This window comes from Monodelphis domestica, chromosome 5 (assembly GCF_027887165.1).
Source record: "Monodelphis domestica isolate mMonDom1 chromosome 5, mMonDom1.pri, whole genome shotgun sequence".
Classification (NCBI taxonomy): domain Eukaryota; kingdom Metazoa; phylum Chordata; class Mammalia; order Didelphimorphia; family Didelphidae; genus Monodelphis; species Monodelphis domestica.
The window spans coordinates 281283037-281307354 of NC_077231.1; the positions used below are offsets into that span (position 1 = coordinate 281283037).

Consider the following 24318-nt stretch of genomic DNA (forward strand, 5'->3'; position numbering starts at 1 on the left):
AGTAGACTAAACTTTTGAGTAAGTTCACACCTCTTTGCCCCTTACAAGTTTGTAAGTTGCCTGACCTTCATAGGTACTTAGCACCTTCCTAAAAATAGACAGCTTAAGGCTTTTGCTTCACTATAAGTATGAATTAAGTACTTTTTCATTGTTCAGTAAAGAGTTTACAAGTTTATCTTCCCCTATAGTATGCTTAAGTATGGGTGGAGTAGAGTTCTCACATTCCTGACTAAGTCTCTTCATTGTTTAAAATGGGGAATGGTCTTAACCAAATCTTCTAAAGTAGGGTCTGAGCAGTTTTAAGATTCATAATCTCCCCTGATGATCATGGGGAGACTAGTCTCCCCATTGATCATTTAACATAATCATCTTGTAGTCCTAAATGCACTTCTAACTACACATGCATACAATATTCAATTTTCTAAGACGAAATTAGAGTAGTGAAGGAGGAATAGAAAAATAAAGAAAGCAAAACCAATGTTTTGCTAGGCTCATTGACAGAAAGCCAAATTAGGGGCAGTCCCTTTTGGCATAAAAGTGTACATTTACAATAAATATTCAATCAAACTTCAGTTCAGTCAACCATATCCAAAGTTCATTCTTGATCTTCTTGATGTAGTGTGGGTTTTCTGCATCTTTCTGCAACAGTTCATTCTCTGGATTTAGGAGTTAGCAATCTTCTTCCTTGAAGATCTTGAAACAAAAAATTCAAAATCTTGGATTTTATATTAAAATACAATCACAAACAAAAAATCAAAAATCTTGGATTTAAATTAAAATACAATCCCCCCTGAAGTAAGTGTTAAAAAAAATCCAGTTCAGTTCAGGATGCAATGTTGAGTTATGGGGGTATATGAGTCAGTTATCAAAAGAAGAGAAAAACAATCAAAAACATAAGGGAAAAAATTCAAAATAGGCCCTTGTATAGGTCCAGTTCAAAATGATTTCTATCCCACAAGTCTGTAGGACAGAATGCAGTAATATTTTATTTACCCATTTGCAGCCAAGACTACAGGAAGTTGCCATAATATAAGAAGAAAAAACAAACAAACTAGAATTTCGTTTTGATAGGGAAGTGTCATTCCCTTGTCTGATTTTTGACATTCTCAGGGATATAGGGAGCCAGCATGATAGTTAAACTTTGTACTTATCTGAGTACTTCGCAAAGTAGGAAGTCCTACGACTTAACATATGTCAAGCGTCGCAATCTCAAGTCCACATTAATTTCAACTCCTTCCATATTGGTGTAGAAGTTCATCAATCCCACATGGATTGGTTTCATTTTGACCTGTGTGCTCTTTTTGGCACTTTTCAGGTTAAGTCTGTGCTCCTTCTTTTTATCCCATTTTCTGGAATCATATACAAACATTAATCACAGTCCCATAATATTTTATCACTAAATGACAGGTTCCCATAGTTTAAAGCTTTTGGGTAGGCACTGATATAATAGCGAGTATATATCTATTAAACTTGTATTACTGCAAAAAATATTAATTATATGTACCTTTAGTACAAGAAATGAGAAAAAAGGGGGGAAAATCAAATATTCTTAACCAAATCTTCTGAAGTAGGGTCTGAGAATTTTTAAGATTCACAGAATATCCCATGTAATTTGGAAGAAAGGGAAAATAGAGCATGAAGCCTGTTAGTTAGGACCAACGAAGACAACATTAAATGTGATATTGTCATGGGAGTGTACTATTGGAAGGAAATAGATGAAGATTTGGGGGGTTTCCTGTATAATTTGGAAGAAATGTGAAGAAAACTCAGTGAAGGGGTGCTATTAGGGAGAGGAGAAAGGTTTTAGGGAAGTACAGAGAAGGTCCAAATATTTGTTAAGCACCAACTATATGCCAGACACTTTGAAAATAGTACTTCATTTTTATCCCAAAGTAACCCTAGGAGGTAAGTGCTATTATTAGTCAAAATATATAGAGAAGAATATTGAGGCAAACAAGGTTCTGTGACTTGCCCATAGTCATCCACCTACTAAGTGTCTGAGGCTGTATTTAAACTCGGCTCTTACTGGCTCCACCTTGCCCAAGAAAAACATCCTGTGGGGTGAGACGTGATTCAGTTTAGTGCCCACCCATAACAGCCATTTATTCTTCTTTCAAAGACTCAAGCAGGAATTCATCACTGCTCTTTGGTTGCATTAAAGGGGATGCTGCATGAGCCCTTTGAATCAGGGGAGAAAAGCTGAACCCTGATCTTCCCTAACTTTTGGAGGGAGGCGAAATTATTGATTTGAATAATGAATATTTTTACCTTTAGTGAATGATTGAGGAATTTAACTATATTCATTTCATTCCTATTTTTCATTTTCACTCTTGGTTTCTGCCCATGTCACTTTGGTTTCCAAAACTCCCATGTTCTTGAGAAAAGAGCCATAGTCAAAAGTCTTAAAGAGGCTGCAATCAGATCAAAGCTGTCCTTAGGAAGACCTGAGTTAAAATCCAGCCTCAGACACTTCCTCACAATGTGACCCTGGATATACCATTTAATCTCTGCTTGCTTCTGTGTCCTCATCTGTAAAATGAGATAATAAGAGCACCTGCTATTAGATACTTACTAATGGGGGTCACCCTGGGCCAATCACTTATACTCTATTTGCCTTAATTCATTGGAGAAGGAAATGGCAAACCACTCCAGTATCCTTGCCAAGAAAACCCCATGGAGAGCATTGGAGAGTGTGGCCTGAGAGGGTCCACATGGTCAAAAAGAGTTGGCCAGGATTGAACAACTGGACAACAAATTCTTATCTCTCTTTTTTTGTCAAAGTAAATTCAAGAAAAAATGTAAACTAATGACTTTTTGATAATTGTCGTTTAGCTTCTGACTCAAGACACTTTTGAGACAAACAAGAAACTCAAGTTGTATGTAAATGAAACCACAAAACTGTTAAAACACGGAGTTAGAGATAATTACAAAATCCATCATGCAGAAACATTGCAAATACAGAAAATTCAACATTTAATCCACTGATCAGCATTTTCCTTCATTTATCTTTCAGGGAATAAGAAATTGAGCATTTTATACTAGATTCTTTTTTAACAAGTAGCATTTAATAACCAATTCCACTTAGAGCACTTTGTCCTCAAAAACTCAGCAAGCACACAAGAGCTAAATAGTAACAGTAGTGTCTACACAGGACCTAAAGTGCTGGATGAGAAGCTACAAATCTATCAGACATCGAGATGTTTGGGCCACTTAATACTGCACGCAAGAATCTGGGGAGCTGTCTGGAATAGCTGAATTTTTCATTTTCTGTTCATCTTTTTTGGTGTTGGGAAAACACTGTGTGCTTGGAGGGAAAGGTCAAATGCCAAACACAACATAGGGCTTGGTTCTGGAGTTGCACATGGGCCAAATTTTACCTTTCTGGCTCTTATGTAATCTGGGGTGCTGGGGAATGAGGAAAGCCTCCTAGCATCCTTGATGTGAATGCCATCTCCTTGATTAACATCTTGATGTGTTTTGAATGATACTGAGTTTAGGGAAAAGGCACTCTACTGTAGAAATGGGGGCCATGAGGTGGCTTCCAGTTGAGAAAGCTTGTACTTGGAATGAAGAAACCTCATTTCTACAGTGATTTGGGCAGAACAGCTTTTTCTTTCAATAGCTAGAGCTCTCCAGAGAGGAAACTTTTTTCAAGAAAGACTATGCTCCCCTGCCCCCCATGTCCCTCTTTCTCTTTTTAACCATTGGTTCATTGGTAGTGAATCGGGTCAAAATATTTTTTATTCAGACAGGTTCTTCTGAGGTGGGAAAAAATAATCTGTTTAGAATTGAAATGTTGAAGGAAAACACAGTGGATGCTCTTTCTTTCTTTTAAAATTCAAGGTCACATGGATCTCATTTTAGCTTGTAAATTCTGGTGTTTAATATGTCTGCCTCCTAAGTGTGCACCAGAAGAACTATATTTGGAATTTTGTTGCTTTGAGGGGTCATCAGAGATGGCAGCCCAAGAAACACCAGCCAGCAAGGAATAGAAGATAGATGGGAAGGATTCTAAAAGCAAAAGCAATAAAAACCCAATGCCCTAAACACAAACAATCATTCGTTAATTCTGTGCCCAGCATATGTAGGATTTATCAAAGGAATTTCCATGAATCTAGTCTAAATGCCCCCAAGTTTCATTTATAGAAATCCCTGCATCAGTGTAAATCTGGATGTTTTGTGCTTCTAGAGCTGGTTCCATGCATACTTCCCATCAGTATAATAGTATAGAGGCTCTATGGGGGAAAACATATCATCCCAAATATCAGATAGACAAATCAGGCTCTTGGGTAGCTCTCAAGGCCATGAAAATTAGCAGCAAACTATTCCCTATTTATGTATTTTTTTTTTACATTAAAAGTCATTGCTTGCCTCTTCAGCCCAGGATCTGTTGCAGTGTATCATTTTTTAAAAGTCTCATTTAATAGTGTGGATATTTACTAATAACTATAAAGCAGTAAATTTCGCAGTTTTGAGAATGCCGTTTTGCTTTTTTGTTTTGTTTAATGTTTGCAAAATTATCTCGTCTATGGCTCCCAGAGGCCCTTCCTGTACAGCATGTTTGGTAATCATATTACTGATCTAATGAACATCCATCTCTTATTGTAATAAACTCTCTTTATGTATAACCTCATTAATGTGTTGAAATAATGCACCCTTGGGGTGATTCAGACGATTTCATTGGAGCTCCAAAATTAGATGTCCTAATGACTCTATCAGTGTGAAAACTGCCACTTCAGCTCAGATGGTCCCATTTCCTGCAGTGTCTTGTGGTTCATGAACAATACATGGAATGAGGAAAGAGTAAAGATACTTTAGGGAAATAAATTACTAAAGGTGAACGACTGAAGAGAAACACTACAATTTTTATTATTAACCCTGTTGTGTGAGCAAATGAGTGTCATGTGTTAAGAGTTAAAGGAGATTTTGTGTTGTGACTCTTTGGGAGCTAAATTTCTAGGGAATTAAATTTGCACCAAAACCCTGGCCATTGCCCTTATCAGGGCACAGAGATCCTGTTCTTAAAGGCTATGCCAATAGAAGTGAAGCTCTAGCAGGGCCTCCCAAGAAGGAAGACCTTCCATGTGGAGCCCCGTGATGGACTGTATATGTTTTCTGAGAACCACTTTGGAGAGGCTCATCAGGAAATGGCTAGCCCCTTGGAGATCTCTCTCTGTCTCTCTCTCTTTGTCTGTGTCTCTGTCTCTCTGTCTCTGTCTTTCTCTCTCTCTCTCTCTGTCTCTTTTAATCACAGCAATTGGTGAAGGCAGTCTGCAACAGTGGAAGAAGCTCTCATCATTTCTTATTCTGTTGAAGCAAACCTTATATTAGCTTTATGCTAACCAGTATGATATTGGGTGTTTCCTAGTTCCAAATTAAAAGTAAAGATTTTCCTAGTTTGGTATGATTTTGACTCCTAATCAGTTTGAAATTATTTAAACTGCGTAGCACAAGAGATAGAATGTTGGCTTTGGAATCAGGAAAAATCTTAGTTGGAATCCTGTATCTGACCCTTAACTAACTTTGCCATCCTGGGCAAGTTTGCATGACTTCATTGAGCCTCAGTTTCCTCATCAGTAAAACAGAGGGGATAATAATAACACATACCTATGTCAGCATTGTTATGAGGATCAAATGAAAGCACTATATGCAAAGGATCTTGTAAACCTTAAAGTGCTACAGAAATGCTAGTTATTGCTATGATTATTGTTAGTTATCTTTAGAACCTAAAACAAAATATTCAGTCTTTATCAGATTTGAAAACTTCCTTTGCCCTAAAGTCTCTCATTTTCCATTTCCCTGTCCTCTGTGTATATGGTATTCTTTGATTAATGTTTATTTATGAATTCCTCAGGAAAGGAATTTTCATATTTTTGGAACAACTTTCCTGTGTTTGTTCAACATGACACCATATGACATTTTATCATTTACATGCTAAATGATAAAGCTAATTGATTTTAGAAATATAATAATTTTGAATTTTTGAGTGATTCTTGAATCATTGATAATGTCAGAACTCCAGCTTGATTAGGTTAGACATGGTCACTACAGTCTGGCATCTCATTAAAAAGAGGCAAAGATTGGGTACATTGCCTCACTTAAAAACTTGTCTCCCAGAGGGCAGCTGGGTAGCTCCGTGGATTGAAAGCCAGGCCTAGAGATGGGAGGTCCTAGGTTCAAATCTGGCCTCAGACACTTCCCAGCTGTGTGACCCTGGGCAAGTCACTTGACCCTCATTGTCTAGCCCTTATCACTCTTCTGCCTTGGAGCCAATACACAGTATTGACTCCAAGATGGAAGGTAAGGGTTTTTAAAAAAAAAACAAAAAACTTGTCTCCTCAGTGTCCCAGCTTTATATACCTTTGTCTAGCTTTCTCTGGGTTGGACTGTTTTGTTTTGTTAGATCCTAGGTTTCTCTATTTTACTTATTTCTCTTGTCTTCATTTTAGCCTACTCTTCTCACTATCTCATTGTGATCAGTTCAGTTCATGTTTGATTTCTCCTTCCCCACCCACCTAATCCCTCTTCAACTTTTTCTATATGTTGTTTACTTCTAGGAAATCTGTTGAAACTTGGACATTGGGTATGGCTGTTGGTTATTCATCCATTACTTCTTCTCACTGTATGAGTCAATGACCCAGTTACTAAAGTCAATAGCTTTTCCTCAATCCTCATTCTTCTTACTTTTTCTACCATGTTTCCAATACTGGCCAACCCTTGCTTTTTGCAGTTCTCCCCTCCCTAGGTTTCCATGACATTCTTGTGGTTCTATCTCACAGTACTCAGACCTCTCCTTTTCTATATATTTCTCTGGCTCTCCAACATTCTCCTACTCCAAAGGTTCTGTTCTCAGCCTTCTTCTCTTTTTTCTTTCTCTTACAATCCCCATTCAATCCTGTGGTTCCAAAAACAGTCAGTTATATATGAATGACTTCTAAATCATACCTCTCACAAGCTTGACTATCATTTCCAATTATGTCTGAAATGACTCCACTTAAACATTACACCAGCAAATCAAACTCAACTAATTCAATACTTATAATGTTATTTACCCCATAAGAACTTTCTCCCCTTAATGTCCACATATCTTCAAGTGTTACCTTTGTCACTGAGGCTAAAAACCTGAATTATCTTTTGATTTATGTTCTCCTGGCCTTATCAATTCTGTCTCTTTAGTAACTCTTATTTCTATTCCCCACATTACCATTTGTTTATCTGAGTTTTTAAGTCTTTGAATCATAGGTATTCCTGTACATTACCTTAGTTCATCATCTCTTTACCTTTGACTTGGACCATTATATTTATCTACTAACTTATCTCCCTACCTTCTGTCTGGCTCTACACAAATCCATCCTACCTATGTAAGGATAATTTTAGCATTGTGACTTAAAAATCTAAATTTAATTGGTCGCCAGGGAAAATGCCAGATAATAAAATACCCAAGTCAGCTGGAAATTTTATGGTGATTTAATTGATATAGTGGAGGAGATTAAGGAGAAGGGAGAAGGAAAAGGAGTACGATTTCTCCCACCTGGCTAGTAGCTGGCGGGAAGATTAGGAGATCTAGAAAGTAAGGTTTTGGAGTATGAAGGAGGAAGGAACCAGCCTGAGCTCCAAAAGGGCTCAGCCAAGATGCCCGAACCTGAATCAGCTCAAGGGCAAACTCACTGCCAAACCCAGACAAATAACTTCCACCACTCTAAGATGTCGGAACGCCTAGCACGCTACCAGCCAGAGTCACCTCTCCAGGAAAAAAAGGTGAAGAGAGCCAGTGACGTGCCTTATATAGATGGTTTTACGTCACTTTACTGTGTCTCATCTGTACAAATGATAGCTTAGCTTGACTTAGGACAGCCCAGGGGTCTGTCCGCTTTTTTTTTTAACATGTCTGTTGAAGGCCATTTCCTCAGATAATTAAATCTTTGAGTATGGTGCAGGCAACCTGAGTAGGGTGGAAAAATGTAGAGTTCCCAAGACTTGATTCTGTTAAACGAAGTATCTCCATTGTTACTGATCAGGAAATAGCTAAATCAAGATCTTCAAAGTATGGTCTGATTAGGGTGGAGTAGTTTTAAAATTCATACCTACCAATGCTAAAAGAATTATCAGTGATCATTACTCTTTACCACTCCCAACAAACCTCACTTAAGTCCCTGATTAAAGCCATATGGCTTAGCCTCATATTCAAGTTTGTCCATTTAGCATCAACCTACCTTTGTAGTCTTAATATTTGCCATTCCCCTCCATCTGCTTTAAATTCTAGCCAAATTGCTTTTCCCTCAAAATGGAGCATGGTCTCCTACCTCTATAAATTATCTCATACTCTTTCCTTTGTCCTTGAGTACCCTCCCCATTCCCCAGCTCCCCATTTCACCTATCCAACCCTCTTCATGACTTTCCCTAAGCCCTACATCCCTGCCAGAAGTGACCTCTTCTTCCTCTGAGTTCTCACTCTTACTGTATTATGTTGACTTGTGAACATGTCTACTTTCATGTATTAGACTGTAAGTTTATGAGGGCAAGGCACTTTAGGCAGTGAAGATCTATTTATTGAATAAATGAATCTTATAGCCGTAAGGAGATATTTCAGTTTCTTTGCTCTCCAATTGGCAGTCAGAACAGGTCGTCATAAAATCTATTCTTGGAGGTTTTAACTGTGCCCTTGCCTTCATCTTCAGAACCATTATCAAGGTGTCACACTGAGAAGTAGTCTTGTACTTGGCTCTTGTCATTATGTCACATAGTGCTATGCAAAAGTTTCTCTTTTAGTTGAATTGATTAGTTCAGCTTCTCAGAGTTACAGCTCCTCTATTGCATGACTCAATTATCCCAAAGCATATTTATGAGAATATCCTTTCAACTGAAGTACTAAGGTAGAGTTGTATTATGAAGCTCTTTTTGTTTAACCCTATAAGATATAAAATATGTGTGCATATATATTTATTTACATATACAAATATATCTTATTAGTGAGAATAGTAAATCCCATGAAGAAATTACATATATTTGAATTTGTACCATGTGAAATTATAATTATATAAAATAGAGTAGCTGTTTCCAGCTCAGTGGAAACTGTAGTATAAATTCAAATAATGTTGTGGATTTCCTGGTAATTCTCAGCCAGAGGTCCTGGTGGTGTCTTCAACCAGAGTTCCACCAACACAGCCTCCTCCAAAGGTAGGGATCTCAACCACTCACTCCAAACACCAGGAAGGGAATGAATCTCCGGAACCAGTTTCTCCAGAATCCAGGAAAAGAATCCCTCTAGACCCTGCTGGTCTCTTCTCTTTTTTATGCTCCTCTTTTCCAAATCACTTCCTGTCACTTCCTGACATTCCTCCTCACAGAAACCAATGGCAGTCTTTTATTTTGTCTAGCACTACCCAAAGGGAGAGTCAGGGGGACAGTATCCTTTGGAGGTGTGAGCTTACTCTAGTGACCCATGAACTCTTTTAAGTAGTGTTAAGTAGGGGTACTTTAAGTTCTTGTCTTGATTAGCTAAAAATAGAAAAGGAAAGAAAGAGTTAATCCCATCTTCACAATTTGATTACTTAATGGGATCACTGCACTAATCAGGATGTTCCTCCCCCACCCCCCTTTATCTCCCTAGACCCTACCATCACCTCAATCTCTCATTTTCTCAGATTTGTAGGGAAAAAAAATCTTTACTTATTATCTGTATTTCCTCTTCTCTCACTTCTCAATCCTTTGAAATCTGGCTTCCAGAATCATCGATTACTTGAAACTGCTCTGTCTAGAATTAACAGTGATCTCAAATACCAAATCTGATAGTCTTTTCTCAATTCTCATCCTTCTTTATCTCTCTCAAGTATTTGACACTATTGACTACTTTCTCCTTCTAAGAATCCTTTTGGGATTTTCATGACATTACTTTCTCCTGGTTTTTCTTATACCCCCTAACCCACTCCTCACTCTGCCCTCTGAAGTCCTCATTCATATCCTAAACCCTAACTGTGAATTCCAAAACTGTGTCCTAACCCCTCTTCTCTTTTTTCCCACATGCTATCTTATTTTGTGACCTAATTTATCTCCTTGGGTTTAATTATTAACTCTACTCATTCCCAAGTCCCTATATCCAGCTCCAAACCTGAGCTCTAGTTTTGTATTACCAGTTGCTTTTTGGGCATTTCAAACTGGATGTCTCAAAAACACTTTAAATTCAGCAGTGTACAGTATAACCCATTATTTCTCCCACTTTCCAAACCTGTTGTTTGTCCCTCATTTTCTAAGAGGATCAATGACATCATAGGGTGATGTCTTGACTTGTGTGGGAATTAGTTTTAAGTGAGGCATAGTTGCACAAAATCATCTGACTTACTCTCTCTTAGAGTTAATCAAAGTCCAATGGCAAAACCAAAGTCGAGATGACTGGTGATGACTTGGGATGCAGTGGATGAACCATAGTTTCTTCCATGTTTGACCAAGCTCTAAGTACTCCACAGCATCTCCTTTAGTCACCTTCAAGGCTGTTAAAACAAATTATTCTTATTCACCCATTACTCAAGGGAAGTCTGCACATGCCTAGGGGTAGACATTCCCCTAACTCACCAACAAGTCTGTTGGTTACCCTCAACCGGGTTTAGCCTATCTGCTGAGATGGTTTCCTAGGATGTGCCCTCTGCGTAGGCTACTGTTTCATGGAGCCACAGGCAAGCACTGGGTGACATGTAGGCACCAAAGGAGGAAAACAACCCCAAAAAAGGGTCAGGGAGCCCTCACAACAGAAGTATTAGTCTTTCCTGAACATTCTGTACATCCCTCAAACCTATCTACTTTTTCAACTTCCACCATCTTTCCAGTTTCCTGATACAACCTTTGAGTTATCCTCTCCTTTTCACTCACTGTATCCCATACCTACAATCATTTATGTAATCCTGTCATTTTTAAGAGTTTTTGCTGCTTTTTAAAATATCTTTTCATAATGGAAGCCCTTATTAAGTGTGTTATATGATGAACCCAGCACATTGTCAGGTGTGATATTAATCATGAAAATTATCAGCTCTGATATTGGATGTCTATTGGATGATATTTGCTGTCTATCCTTTTCCTTAGTAGTCAAGAATTTGCTGTAAAAATATCTGTCATCTATATCTTTCATCTATTTTGTTGTCCTCCTTTTCAAGCCCATGTTTACATGCCCTTGGGATGATTTTGTGTAATGGAATCCCTTACCAAGATTTAAACTGGTTTTACCCTCTGTTGTTTGTCTTACAAGTTGAAACTGTTTGAAGTATTTCATGTCTTCCTTTATAAAAGTTTATAATCAATCAATATTTAGTACTCATATGTACAAAATTAGTACTCATATATACTAAGCACTTTTATAAATTGGTATTGCCCTTGGCTGCCATATTCCTCTGCTCAATAAGTCAGCCACATATTTTGTGATCTAGCTCTAGTAGCCCCTGCTTCATGTCCCTAGAACATGACATTCTGTCTCCCAGCTCCAAAACCCATAATACTCTGTCCCTCACCTCTTAATTTCCCTAACTTTCTTCACGTCTCAGCTCAGATCTGACCTACTACAGGAGACCTTTCCAAGTTCCCCCAGCTGCTAATGCTTTCCACTCTTGAGTTCATACATTTACTCTAAACATATCCTATATCTATCTAGCTGTTTGCATGTTGCCTATCTCATTAAAATATAAGTTCTTTGAAAGTTGAGAATGTATTTTTGCTTTTCTCTATCCCAAGCACTTAGCACAATGCCTGGTATATAGTAACTGCTTCATAAATGCTTGCTGATCGACTCACCAATTAGATCTCAAGCACACATTTTCCCCAGAGGGACAGACAGTCCAATTTTGTGATGCCAGGCAATGCTGAAATAGGATTTGGTATATAAAAAATCCCTTTTTTGCAAAAGGCTTTTTCAGGAATGTTACTTTTGTGCAACATATGGCCTCCTTATAGTCCCTGCTGGTGTAGACAACCCTTCCTTTCCTCCAATCACTGATAGACCACTTTTATGAAGAGGCATTAGTTCCTCCACAGCAGCTTTGGTAAACATACCTTTGACATCCAGTATCAGTAAGTTCCACCTGAACATAAGGGGAGACATGAATGAGAAAGAGCTTGGAATTGTTTATCCTTTGCTAACAGATGGTCAGGTCTAAACTTTGACATGAGAAACAAGAAAAAATTGCCTTCTCCACAGAACTCAGTGGCTTTGTTTTCAGGGTTGGCAAATTTGCCCTCTAAAAACACTGAAAGTTAGTGGCTTCAGTAGATTCTTTTTTCCCCAGTTCCTTCCATATTGACTGAAAAAGAACTAAAAAAATTGTTTTGCTCTTCTTAGTCTATTGCTAAGAAAAATCCATTCTGGGATGTTTCTACCACCAGCACTGGGAAAGCTCCATTAATGAATCCTGAGGTCATTAGCAAATGGATTGGTGAAACCTAGTGCATGAGACTCTTGACTTGAAGTGTCTAGATAATGCTGCAAACTTGAATTTTTCTCTGTAGCTAATAGTGGCCAAGGCACTAATGTGGAAAGCTAGTGGGAACCATCCAGCAATGAAGGCAAGCCCAGCTTCATCCTCCCAGTGACTTTCAGGTTTTCTCATCTTTTACTCAGGGTGCTGAGTCTGTGACTGATAGGCTCTATCTAGATCGATAAAGGTGGCGGCAGTTTTTCTTCCTTCAAAATCCCCACATTTAAGAACATTCTCTGCCTGAGGGTCACTTGAGACAGAAGTGAATTCTTATTTCTCATGGGAGGAGGTCAATGTCAAGGCTGTGGGCGATCAAGTACTTTATTCAGCCAGATCATCTAGAAGCAGCTCCATTTATCAGCTTATGACACATTAATGTCATTTTCTTGCTGCCTTTTCAGCTGAATTTTAGGAAGAGTAATGTTAGCAGATCCAGGGGAATGATGATTGGCAGTCTAATTTGAAAATATTGCATCTTGTTAAATGTATTCCAACAATATAAAAGAAAACTTTCAGAAAGGCTGTTGGACAGCATACATAGGGCTAATATATCACAAAATTGCACAGTGCCATATGTTTTCTTTTAAAAATATTTTAGCTGGATCATTTTTTTTTCCTTGTAGGTAACTAATGCTTTTAACCAACTTATAGTAAATAACTCTCACATATTTTATATGATAAATAACCAGATCAGATAGTAAAAGGGAAAATGGACACTAACAGTTATTTTTAAGATCATAAAGAATTTTACAATGCACACACTATCCACCATGCCTGCCTATCCTGTTTACCTGTTCTCCAAGTCTTCCCATCAGTTTATCTCAAAGGGTCAACCCGAATGTGAAGACCTTGTTTCCTTTTCCTTCACATCACAAGAATACAAGCACAGTATGTGATCTGCCCATCAATTTTCCTTCAGTCTCACTATGTAGGTGGCCTATTTTTCACCAGTCATATGTTTAGCTGATGACATGCTTTATTTCATTTTTCCTGGTTAATTCCTTGTTTGCAATGTGATGTGTAGTCTACTCAAACCCATTATACAAGTCTCCATTGACTTTTAGTTATCTTAAACTACAGTTCTTCAGAGACTTTAATATTTCATGACTCATAACCACACAATATCACCAGAAGGATATTGGTCTTACAAAGACAAACCTTTGTCTCAGGGAAAAGTTTTCCCAATGTGACTCAACCTGTTTTTTCTTCCTTTAAATTTTGGATCCATCTCATTTGTCCATCTGCAACTTCCCTCTCAGATATATTTACTGATGGATAAACATTCTCCATCCATTTTCTTTTTCCTGTGTAGATAGGCAATTATCTTAGGCTTGATGGCATTGGCACAACCATCTGCAAACAGGAACACATGCTGGCTTTTACTGAGTTTCCCTATGGCTTATATTTTGAGCTAGCCTTCCTTTTTGGCAATGGGATAGAGTTTGGCATCCATCTCCCAGAGTTAGTCCTCATTTGAATATTATTTAATAGTTGCTTTTGTTATACCTTTCAAGGAATATTATATAATATTTATATGTGCTTCTGAGATGCCTTGTTGGAGAGTCTTTTCTGGATCAAATGCTATTTTATATTCAGCCAACATAAGCAGGATAGGGATCTCCTATTCTTTATACTTTTCAATCAATAGAGTAGCTATGAAATGTTGTTTTTAAAAGTTTGGCAATTTCCTTCTAATATCCTTATCAAATATGCCCTGGATACATAAATTATTCTGATTAAAATTTTGTATGAATGGCAAAGTAGGTACGTGGGTGGATGACTATTAACATTCTCAGAGTCATCTTTTTTTTGTTGTTAATAATAAGTTCTAGAATTTTTCCCATGATTTTAGGATTTTTCCCTGTTGTGTATATCTTACAAATCAGTTCCTTTAGTTCCTTCAAAATTATATCACTTCTGGGAGGTGGTGGACCTGCTCTGTGTATATTCAGTCCCATCCTGCTACTTTTCCCACCTTTCTTTAGTGCCAATTCCTTTTCCTTCAGTAACACATCTGGGACTGTAATTTTCAAGTCTAAATATGGTGGCTCTTCAGTCTTTGAGAGAGAAAAATCACTTCAGATATTTCCCAATCTTTGTTCTCTCCTTTCAGTCTCATTTTAAAATGCCTTTAGGATGGATGACGTTACTTTGTTGAATTTCTCATGAAGCTTTCTATTTTTTTCCTTCTATTGCTTTTCACTCTTTTATGAGGTAATACTGCTTGTGTTCTTCTTCTTTATGAGATCTTCACTAAGGAGTTTAGATTTTAGTCTATTGTTGTTCATGTCAGCCATAAGTCTCTGCTTAGAGATCAAGGGTTTAAAGGTGATGGCAGTTTCTAGACTTTGTGTCTTCTTGCTGTAGCACTTGATTTATAATCAGCTAAACTGCTTTAGAAAATGGTTTTAAGTGGTGTTAATATCTCTTTTTTAAGGCTCCCCCTTTTTTTTTTTTTGGTATCTTAGCTAGCTTAAATAGGTCAGGTTAGCTTTGGTTTAATTTTATCGGCAAACATTTTTTTCTCATTTTTATTCTTCTAGTTTTGTATCAATTTTAATCTTTGTTCTAACAAGTAGATGGTCTGACTATACGCTATATATTCAGGAATGATTCTTACATCAGTAATAAGTCTCTTTTAAAATAAAAAATAATTATATTTTTATGATGTGATTCAATACTTCTCCTGTCTAGTACTGCCCAAGTCCTTTCTTAGAGAAATGTATTCATCACGTATAGGTGAGGCTACTTTGTAATCTACAACCATTTGGCTTCTTTCATTCCTAACATTCTAACATTGGAATCCTTTTTCTGGGTTGTTTTGTTTTGTTTTGTTTTGTTTTTGTTTTTTTGCTATGTCCAAGTCTGAATGAAGTCAGAATATCCAAGTGTCTGTTGATTTAATTTGGATCTCATCAAAGTCTTTACAGATTTTCTCCTTTTCCTCATCTTCTGCAAGAGATGTTGACACATAAATTCCAATTATTTTCATGGTGCTCCTTTTGTGTATACTTATCATGTGCCTTTACTTGCAAGATGACAGAGTATCAAATGAAATGATGTTTCTTTTTGCCTTTGGTCTCATAATAAAGACATGTTTTATTTAAGACATGTTTTATTTTCTTAATGTGCTTTTTATTCAGATCAAAACCAATTGCAGTAATAAGTTTGAGTCCTTTATTCTCTCTCATCACTTTTCTTTTTTTTGTTGTTCTAATCCTCACACTTGCCATTTATAAATCTATGGGTGTGTACATATATGTATATATGGGTGTATATGAGTAATATATAATAATAGGCAACTAGTGGGTGTCATGGTTGACAGAACATTGGGCCTAGAGTCAGGACGACTCATCTTCATGAGTTCAGATGTGGCCTCAGACATTTACTATTTGTGTGATGTTGGGCAGCTGACTTAATCCTGTTTGCCTCAGTTCCCTCATCTGTCAAACAAGCTGGAGAAGAAAATGGCAAGCAACTCTTTAATCTTTGTCAGGAAAACCCCAAATGGGGTCATGAAGAGTTGGACATGACTGGAGTGACTGAACAAAAGTAACCAAATATATGAGGAATAGTGGGGTGTGATGGGCTAAGCATTGGCCCTGAAGTCAGGAAAACCAGTGGTTACATCATTCCTCGGGCACATACTAACTGTGAGACTATGGGAAAGTTATTCACCCTTTCAGTCCCCCAAGGCAACTCAGCCAATTAATCAATCCATTGGTCAACTGGTTTTTATTAAGCATCTTCCAAGTACAAAATACTCTGCTAAGTATCTGAGATATAAATGCAGTAAAAGGATACAATCCCTGTTCCCTGTTCTAACTAAGGAGATGAGTATATTTGTAAGTATGTTCATCAGTGTAAGGAGAAGACATATTAATGCCAATTCTGAGGGAGGAAAAAGAAAAGGACCTAGTTAGCTAGGTAGATAACTAAGTGCTTTCTATGGTAGGATCTGTAAATTGCAATTGAATGATTTTTAAAATGCTCCAAGCACATATAATTATATCAGCTTTGGAGGTTTCTTCCAGTACACACACACACACACACACACACACACACATATATATTTTACAACTATCCTCTGATTTTCAGAGATAGTCTTTAAGAGTTAACAGGACTGAAAAAAATTTTAATTAAATTAACATTTAATCATTATGTGATTTTGCAATGGCATGCTTATTGATTTAGTCCTTAATTTATTGAAAATTGTATGAGAGATTATGTCTGCAGTTTTTTTTTAATTTAAGAAAAGAGTTAACACAAGTTTTGAAGGAGGGTGTTGGGCATTTTTTGAAAGAGGATGATGAATTTTTTTTTTTTAAACAAGAGACTTAAGTACTATGGGAGCTATGGTAGAGAGAGAGCATTGGAAAGGCATAAGGTGACTCAGTGGCTAGAGCACTGGGCCTGGGGCCTCAGACACTTTATTACTCTCTGACTCTGGGCAACCTTTGTTTGCTTCATTTTCATCTGTAAAATGGAGATGATAGTCACAGCCCCCTCGTTGGATCATTGTTAAGATAAAATGAGATAATATTTTAGAGTGTTCTGCAAACCTTAAAGCAAGTCATCATCGCCATTATTATTATTATGACATAACATTTATTATTATTATAAAATTATAAACATTAGCTGTCATCATCATTATGGAAGCCATGGAAATGTGATAAATATGACAATACTACCTAAATTAATTTATTTGTACAGGGACCTGCTAATCAATCCACTAAAGAATTAAAGAGCTAAAGAGTTACAGTAATAATAATGATGATGATGATGATGATGATGATGATGATGATGATGATGATGATAAAATTCACCTGGAGGAACAAAAGGTCAGAAATCTCAAGGGAAATAATGACAAAAGTGGGAAGGAAAGGGAGGTAGTGGTATTGAATTCCACACTACAAAACCAAAATAAAAACTATTTGGTACTACTTAAAAAAATAGCATAGTCAATGAAGTATAACAGATCAATTCTATAAAATACAGAAACAGAGGAACAGAGGACAAGACAATGTCACCAATGAATAATAAAAAAAAATTTTAGCAAAGAGGCTCAGGAAAGCCTGAGTTAAAATCCAGCCACAGACACCCATAAATTTTGTGACTGTAGGCAAATTACTTCTCTTCTGTCTGCCTCCCCATCTGTAAAATGGGAAAAATAATCTCAGTTCTATTTTGAGGATCAAATGAGATAATATTTGCAAAAGTTCTTAATATTATACCTGGCATATAGTAAGCACTATGTAAATGTTTATCATTTTTAAATAAGTAGTTATTATAATTATTACCAGATTGTATTTATAGTAAGAATATAGGGATAGTTCAGTATTAGGAAAACTCTAAATATAGATCAGATTGATAACAAAACAATAACAAGTACATGATTATGTCAGTTAAAGTGCCTTCAATGAAATACACTATTGGATTCAGGATTTTTAAAAAATACAATAAAAGGCCTACTAATAAATGGACCTTCCCCTTCCTATGATAAGAAGTATCTATCCAGAAACAAGTTTGTAATGGAAAAAACACTAAAAGCCTTTCTGCCACTGTTATTTTACAGTTCTAGAAATGCTAGCTAAAGCAGGAAGAAAGGGGAAATAAATTGATAGTATAAGTCCAAGAGGGGGCAAAATTGGCTTTTCAAATTATAATGTGAATTCTAGAGTTTCAATGACAGTCACCCAAATGGTAAGAGTTTTAAAAGCGTCACTAAACTGTATATGCCCTTTGACTCAGTGTCCATCGGCTCAGGACAAGCCCCCAAGGAGGTCAAAGACAAGGGGAGAAGTCCCATAAATACCAAGTACTTATAGCAGCCCTTTGACAGCAGCAAAAACTAGCAAAATAATGGCTTCCCATTAATATGAGTTTAATAGCATATTATCGAGGCCTAAAAATAACATTAAAAACTCAGAGAAACTTGGAAAGATTTGTATGAACTTGGACAAGTCCTATGAACCTCAGTTTCCTCATCTGTAAAATGAGCATTTTGGACCAGATGACCTTGGTGGCCCAGTTCCATGACCCCATGATGGCAGCAAGAAGAACATCCCTTAAAACACCAGGACAATTCTCCCAGTGACCACCATCATATAAAGAAAAACCACCCAGAAAGATGAGAATCTGAGGACTCAAGCTTCACGTTAGTACCGCCAGGATAACGCCCTTCACCCTTTTTCATGGAAAGGCCTACCGTGAATGATGGAAACCAAATGAGACCCACTTGTCTGAGGAAAGCAGTTTAAAAGGCCAGCTGCCTGGCTAACTTGCCCTGGGACCATGAGTAAGGCTCAGGGCTTTGTCAAACAGGGATGGCAACATGCCTCTGGCCCTCACAGAACTGCTGTGAGAAAGAGGCTTTGTCCACCATAAAGCTCCAAGGCCAGGGGAGATTTTATTATATTTAGGATTTAGACTCCTGCAGACATGTAGCTTGGCCTAGACCACAGATGCTATGCTCACTGAGACTTTTTAACATATATAATTTCATTTATTTAGGGAGCTTCCATGTAACAATAAAGATCAGCTCTTGTCCTGCCCCCTGGAGCCAGAGAGAAGCTGGGCCATGGAGGGACTGGTCCGCAGTCCCACGGCCAGTCTGTGTCAGAGGCAAGACTGAAATCTGGGATCTTCCTGACTCTTATGCCTCCATCTCATGGGCCTTCAGGCTTTGCCCATTTCTCCAAAGCCAGGCTGGGTAGCATTCCACATCTGTGCTTGAAGAGGGGCTTTGCCACACGTCTGGTGCTTCTTCTGCCCACTCTTGTGGCAGGTGTCCCACATGGGCTGCCTTCCTGCTGCTGCTTCCTGGCCCAGCCTCATCCGCCTCTGCCCAGGAGCTTCATTAGAGGTAATAGTGATTCTGTGCTAACCCATCCTGCCCTTTGTGGTGGGCATTTGCTGAAATCATTGGCGTGTGCTGTCTGAAGCTTCCCAGGATCAGAACCAGAAGGCCTTGGTTCAAATTCTGGCTTTGCTTCTAACTGGCTGTTCATCAGTTCATCAGTCTAGTATTATTAAGTCCTTCCTCCATGCTGGGCACACAGACTTCATTCAGAATATTGACAGTGAGATGCTTCTCATCGACTTGTGATTTGTGCTTACATTTTGTTGTCTACTGGATATTGTGCCGACTTCTTTCTCAAGAAATTAGTTGCTTACTAAAGGGTTTATTTATATTAGTTGTTAAACTAGAAGGTAGACACACAGACGCACGACCAACTTTTAGGCACATTTGCTGCCTGCAGTACTTTCAGGTCCAGACTCTTACAGCTCTTATGCAGCGCCACTCCTCTCTTTCCTTCTTCTATTCCCATCTCCTCAGAGCAGTCCTTTCTTTGTCTCTGTGCCCGTCAAATGCGTCTATCCCGTGAGCCCCAATTTCATCAACTAATATTTCTTGAGTAGCTGTACAACCTCAAGCAAGCCACGGAACTTCTTGATGCCCCAAGTTCCTCATCTGTAAAATGGAAGGATGGAACAAAATGAGTTTGCAAACTTTGGAGATCTCATGTGGCAGTGCCCTTCTGTCTCATATGGGAAGGGGTAGTGATCCCTGAGGATAACGATGTAGTAATTGGAAAGCTTAGTGGATAAATGAAATAAAGATAGATAACAGTGCATGCTAAGTGAAATACAAGCAATCCAGATAGTCATTATTGCAGAAGTTCAGGAAGAAGCCACCCCCAAAGGGAAGCAGGACAGGGATAGGGAAAGAGTCAGGCCTTCAGCTGGGCTCTGAAGAAGGCATGACAAATGGTCTAGACTTTGGAACAAGAACAGTGTCATGAGGCCCAGGCTATCAGCATAGATGAGAAGTGAGAGAGGGTGGGATCCATGTCAGAGAGCACCTTAGACACTACAGTGAGGCATTCAGCCAGTTTTCCTGTTGTCAGCGGGAAATCATGGAAGATTTTTGAGCAAAGGTGCAATGTATATAAAAGAACGTTTAGGAACATTAATCTGATGAGTAGTTTACAGGATAGATTTAAGGGGGAAATGGAAATGGGGGGACCAGTTACTAGAGTAATACCAGCCTGGGTAGGAAATGGTAAGGGCTTAAAGTAGGATGATACCAGGAGACTAGAAAAGATAGAACAGAGATGAGAGGGGCAAGTAGACATTAAGGGACAATTTGGTGCCTGATTGAATGTGAGTTCAGAAGGAAGAATCAGAGCATCAGAATCCTGGAGAAAAAAAGGAATATTAGAAGTTGTTAGATTTGACTCACTGCCCAATGGACAAGTATTTTCTACCATGTTTATCAGACAAACATTATTAAACTGCCTTCTATGCTCCTTGCTAGGTGCTTGAGGAGATATCCTTGACCGGGAACCATCTGCTTTTGTTTGAATACTTTCTGTGATATGTACCAACTTTCACCAGTCAAATCTTGAGAAACACAGTGTAGGCTCAACTCAGGCTACTTCCTTCATGCATCTGAGGTCTATCAAAACACTCCCCTATAATTAATCCATCCAGGGCAAGAATGGTGCAAAAGAAAGACAATGAGCCTTAGAGAGAGTCAATAAGCCCTGGGTTCTGATCCTTCCTCAGACAGTTACCAGTTGTGTGACCCTGTCTGCACAAGTCCCCTTCCCTACCCTGTGCCAGGCACTGGGGATGGAAATCCAAAATCCCTATTTGTAAAGAGCTTAAATTCCAGTGGTAGAGAGAACCAAGAAAGTCTCCCTCTTGCCACTAGCATCAAATATAAGCTCCTCTGTTTACCTTTTAAAGGCCATCATAACTTGGCCTCAGAGTAGGGAAGAGTTGTTAGAGGTAATAGAGAGCCACTGGAGTGGTTTCCAATAGGAGGTTGGTCAAAAGCCAAACAAATCTCATAGATTCTTTTCCTATACATCTTCTTTCCAGATTGCTGCTTTTCTTTGTCCTATAAAGTTTTTATGTAGAATAACTAAAGAATAAAAGTAATAGGGAATTGACTGTTAAGAGCATAGATAATCCTCCTGCTGTAATAAAACCAACTAGAATTACAAGACCAAATTCATACACGGCACAGTTTCATGGAGGAACCACGTGTGGTCCCTAGCCTTCAGGGTCTTATAAAGCTTACAGAAATTTAGCCAAAACTTCATTCATGTCAGGTTAGCTTTTTCATATATATATATATGACCTGTAATTAGACAGAGAAAAATATTATCAAGATTTTCAAGACAAGCAATATTTCAAATTCTTACTTTTGATTTCTAAACCAACACAAAGGAAGGAAATTTACACCCAGCAGATGTTAGACTAACAAAGCAGCTTTTTCTTAAATAGACAAAAGTCAGGAAATTAAATGTTAAGACTGAGTCAACATTCCCAACTTTTGCTCTTTGACTTAGACAGTATAGGTCAGGTGGTGCCAGAAGCCATCCATGTTTCTGAAACCTCCTGACGGGAAATGACATCATTTCTATGCAGTCATCAGCTATAACAACATGTTGCCTTTAGATACCAGCTTTCTGATTTTGGCTTTGTGAACTTATAAAATTATCATTGTTAGCTTCGAAATTGCACCAAGAAAGCTTTTGTAGGCTGATAGGGCTAGTTTTGATTTAAAACACCACCACATTGTAATTCTGTTGTCCACTTCTATGTCTTGTCCCCAAAAGCAGACATTAGTTCTTTGTCTCTCTAGTTTCACATTCCTCATTCTCCCAACCTCCTGGGGGATCTGAGAACCCAACAGTTACCCTGAGGATATGTAAAAGAGAATTTTTTTGGAAGAAAGAAACAAAGTCCTCTGAGCATGGCAGACAGTTTGCTTCGGTCTGGTTTTATTCCCTGGATAAATTATATTTTTCACAGCCACAAAATCAGCATTAGAAAGGACTTCAAAGATCATATAATTTAATCCAAACCTGACCAAGTATCCACATCCTTCAGTCAGTCAGTAAGCATTTATTAAGGGTCTTCTATGTGCCAGGGACTGTGCTAAGTGCTGAGGAAAAGCAAAAAAAATATTCTCAGTCTAATGGACAAGACAAAATGTAAGCAAGATACAAGGATAAAGTAGAGATGATTAACTGAAAGAATGAACTAGCATTGAGGGGGATTGAGAAAGGCTATCTATTGAAGATGAAATTTTAGCTGTTGATTAAGGAAAGCCAAAAATGGTAGTAGAGGTAGAGAAGGAAAGAATTCTAGACTTGGGGGACAGCCAGTGAAAATGAAGTAAGATATATAGTGGCATGCTTAAGAAAGAAGATGGAAGACAATAGAATTGGATCATAGAGGTCATAGAGGAAAGTATGTTATAGAAAGGTAAGGAAGGACTGGCTTATGAAGGGCTGAAATAGTGTTTTATATTTGATCCTGGAGAAAATGAGGTTTTTTACTTTATTAAATAGACAGAATGATCAGAGATGTGCTTTATGAAGATCATTTTGTGCAAAGGAAGGTGGCCTAGCTGTACCAGATCTTAAACTATACTATAAAGCAGTGATCATCAAAAACATATGGTACTGGCTAAGAAACAGAAGGGAGGATCAGTGGAATAGACTTGGGGTGAATAACCTCAGTAACACAGTCTATGATAAACCCAAGGATCCCAGCTTTTGGGACAAAAATCCACTATTTGACAAAAACTGCTGGGAAAATTGGAAAACAGTATGAAAGAGATTAGGTTTTAGATCAACATCTCATACCCTATACCAAGACAAACTCAGAATGGGTGAATGACCTGAACATAAAGAAGGAAACAATAAGTAAATTAGGTGAACACAGAATAGTATACTTGTCAGATCTTTGGGAAAGGAAAGATTTTAAGACTAATCAAGAATTAGAAAAAATTACCAAATATAAAATAAATAATTTTGATTACATTAAATTAAAAAGGAGTTGTACAAACAAAACCAATGCAATCAAAATTAGAAGAGAAGCAACAAATTGGGAAACAATCTTCATAACAAAAACCTCTGACAAAGGTCTAAATACTCAATTTTATAAGGAGCTAAATCAGTTGTACAAAAAAATCAAGCCATTCCCCAATTGATAAATGGGCAAGGGACATGAATAGACAATTTTCAGATAAAGAAATCAAAACTATTAAGCACATGAAAAAAGTTCTAAATCTCTTATAATCAGAGAAATGCAAATCAAAACAACTCTGAGATATCACCTCATACCTAGCAGATTGGCTAACATGACAGCAAAGGAAAATAATGAATGTTGGAGGAGATGTGGCAAAATTGGGGCATTAATGCATTGCTGGTGGAGTTGTGAATTGATCCAATCATTCTGGAAGACAATTTGGATCTATGTCAAAAAGGCACTAAAAGACTGTCTGCCCTTTGATCCAGCCATAGCACTACTGGGTTTATATCCCAAAGAGATAATAAGGAAAAAGACCTGTGCAAGAATATTCATAGCCGCACAGTTTGTGGTGGCAAAAAATTGAAAAATGAGGGGATTCCCTTCGATTGGGGAATGGCTGAACAAATTGTGGAATATGCTGGTGATGGAATACTATTGTGCTTAAAGGAATAATGAACTGGAGGAATTCCATGTGAACTGGAACAACCTCCAAGAATTGATGCAGAGTGAAAGGAGCAGAACCAGGAGAACATTATACACAGAGACTGATACACTGTGGCACAATCAAATGTAATGGACTTTTCTACTAGCAGCAGTGCAATGATCCAGAACTATTTGGAGGGACGTATGAGAAAGAACGCTATCCACATCCAGAGGAAAAACTGTGGGAAAAGAAACACAGAAGAAAAACAACTGCTTGATCACATGGGTCAGTGGGGCTGTGACTGGGAAAGTAGACTGTAAAAGATCACCCTAGTGCAAACATTAATAATAAGGAAATGGGTCTTGATCGATGGCACTTGTTAAA

The 24318-nt window shown here is 37.9% G+C and overlaps 1 protein-coding gene and 1 long non-coding RNA gene across 3 annotated transcripts in view; one reads left to right on the top strand and one right to left on the bottom strand.

Moving 5' to 3' along the window:
* The window catches only part of ULK4 (unc-51 like kinase 4), a 678848-nt gene that overhangs the window by 493920 nt on the left and 160610 nt on the right, over positions 1-24318 (top strand). The window lies entirely within an intron of this gene.
* Positions 8529-14685, bottom strand: LOC103105217 (uncharacterized). The gene is made up of 3 exons (XR_008912461.1): positions 14431-14685; positions 10340-10487; positions 8529-8908 (listed from the first exon to the last, which is right to left on the bottom strand). It is a non-coding gene; the product is annotated as an uncharacterized LOC103105217 (long non-coding RNA).